Raw genomic sequence first — 2,818 nt, 5'->3', positions numbered from 1 at the left:
TCCAAGATTGGCTCACTGACTGTCAAAGTCCTACATGACCAGTGCCCAAGGTACCTGAAGCAGCTTCTGATTTCTTATTGCCCTACTCGATTACTGTAATCCATTGAAGAAGAACTATTAACAGTACCTAGAATCTCCCGGAATTCATCTGGGAGATGAGCTTTCAGCTTTGTGGCTCCAACTCTATGGAACTTGTTTCCCCGCACAGTTCAAGAGGCCTCCACTCTAGAATCCCTCAAAAATAGACTCAAGATTAACCTATTCACCCAAGCATTTCACTAATTTCCCTTGTTGAGCATGTTTTGTATTTTGTGCTGTAAAAGAAAATGTAAAGCACTTTGAGTCCTTCAGGAGAAAAGTGTTATATAAATAACATTATTATAATTATTATTATTATTATTAAAACCCCATGAGTTTCACTCAGCCTAAGAAAATGGAAAAATAACCTACAGTAAGCAAAAAACTGAACAGTTGAAGAATTTGTCACAAACAATATAATTCCATGCCATCCTATAATGTGTGCAACAGTTCAAGCTGGTGGTGTAATGGTGTGTGGAATGTTTTTGTGGAATACACTAGGCCTATTACTACCTATTGAGCATTTATTAAATACAACAGCTCACTTGAGTCATCTTTCTGACCATGTGTATCCCTTAATGATTACAGGCTATGCATCTTTTAAAAATTACTTTCAGCATGATAGTGCACCATATTACAAGGCACACATAATTTCAAGCAGGTTCCACAAACAAGACAATGAGTTCAGTACTCCAATAGCATTCTCAGTTACAAGATGTAACTCCAAAAGAGCATTTGTGGGATGGTGTGGAATATTTGCAGCATGAATGTGCAGCTGACAGATCCGCTGAAACTGCATTATGCTATCATATCACCGTAACTAGAATCTGTAATGAATGCTTTCAGCTCCCACAGTAGTTGAATCTATGCCACAAAGAAGAGGGGTCCTGCTAGACATGCGTAACTCATAAAGTGGACACTAAGGGGTAAATTTACTAAGATTCAAGTTTGGTCGAGTTTTAAAGTTTTTAAACTCACTTTGCTTCACCAAAACTCGGGTGAGTTTTCCCTTATAAAACTCGCAAATTTACAAAGAAGTGAGTTTAGCTGAAAGAGAGTTTTCTGATGGTGAAGCAGATCAAGTTTTTTCCCCCAAATTGCGAGTTTAGAGGAGAGTTTAGATGAGATTACTTACTCGAGATTGCAGTGTTTTCTCTCTGCAAAACTCACCCGAGCAAGCAGCCTGCACATATCAATGAGATACGTGCTGGCTGCTTGTGTCTTAAGACCTGTAAAAACATGTGTTAAATAATAATAATAAAAAATGACATAGGGTCCCCCCCTAAAGCATAACCAGCCCCAGACTTGCCAGCCAGTCCTGGCGCGGGGCTTCCGGCGGGGATTCAGGGTCCTGGAGAGCGGTGCTGGGTACAGTGAGCCTCTGCAGACTAAGGGTTTCCATCTGGAGGCAGGTGAGAGGAGGGTGAGACTGGCAACGCTTCCATGCTGTGACCACTGGGCACGGCCATCTTGGATTCAGGTCACATGTCTGATTTGGGCCAATATGGTTACAGCATGGGCTGGGAGTGCTAGCAGCCAATCCTGTACTACCTGAAGGTACTAAAGGGCTGTCAAGAGGCTCTGTAGTTGCCAGTGCAACGTCTATCACAGCGTATGCTGTGAGCTAGTTCTCTGTGCTCCCTTGCTCCTTAAAGTGCTGAAGCTCCAGTGTGTTTCACCTCTCAGCCTTGGTGCAGTCCAGCTCCTGTCACTGCCCATCTCCTGTTTCCTGCTACCTGCTATTCGTCCAGCCGACCCCGGTTCACTGAGTACCGCCAGCATCTTCCAGCTTTATTTCACCCTACGTGTGTACCTTTTTCTTCATGAGTCATAACACTAAGACCGGCTGCTTTCCAGTACTAACAAATGAACCCTCACTCATCATCAGACTCCACTCCGGATCCAGGTGCATGCCAAGCCGTGACACGTGCTATCAGCCTAGGCCAGGTGTGCCCTGGAGAGGGTGACCCCTTTATTGGGGGGGTCACCAACTCTCCAGGGATCCCTGGCCTGGGCTGACTAATGGTCAGGGCTGATGCTGCGGCTGGGGGGCCCGGTGAAAGGGCACCCCTGGCTGTGGCATCAGCCCCCCATTAGAAAGGGTCCAGGGCTGGTTTTAAATATACGGTGTAACCCACATCATTTTTTTTCACCGGATATTTAAAAGCAGCTCTGTCCCTGCAGCCTTGTGCTGGTTCTTACATTACAGGGGAACCCTACACATTTTTTTCCCTGTAATGTTAAGAATCTGGACAGGCTGGCAAGCCCGGGGCTGGTTAGTGTTTTGGGGGGACCTCATGTCATTTTTCTTGAAAACATTTTTCAAATTTTTACAAGGGTTAACACACAAACAGCAAGCACATATCTCACTGATATGTGCTGGCTGCTAGCTCGGGAGAGATTTGCAGAGAGAAAAAACTGCAAGCTCGGGTGATTAATCTCTTGCAAAACAAGTAAATCGGGAGAGATATCTCATTCTGCTTCACCATCGGCAAACTCATTTAGCCTCAAATCGCCTGTTTGTAAATTTGTTAAAAGAAAAGGGATTAAATCACCCAAATTTTGACGAATTCCAGCGAGTTAAATCACTTTGAAAATCAGGACCATCTCGAATCTTATTAAATTTACCCCATACTCACCTCTCCTGTGTGCCATTCACATCCTCTACTCCAAGTAGGCATCTGAAGGGTTAAAACAAAAAAACGATGTACCCGAATCCAAACCGGACTGAGCAAAGGTA

Source organism: Taudactylus pleione, unplaced genomic scaffold (assembly GCF_031769625.1).
Source record: "Taudactylus pleione unplaced genomic scaffold, aTauple2 ptg000095l, whole genome shotgun sequence".
Lineage (NCBI taxonomy): Eukaryota > Metazoa > Chordata > Amphibia > Anura > Myobatrachidae > Taudactylus > Taudactylus pleione.
Note: the sequence above shows the minus strand (reverse complement) of the source record.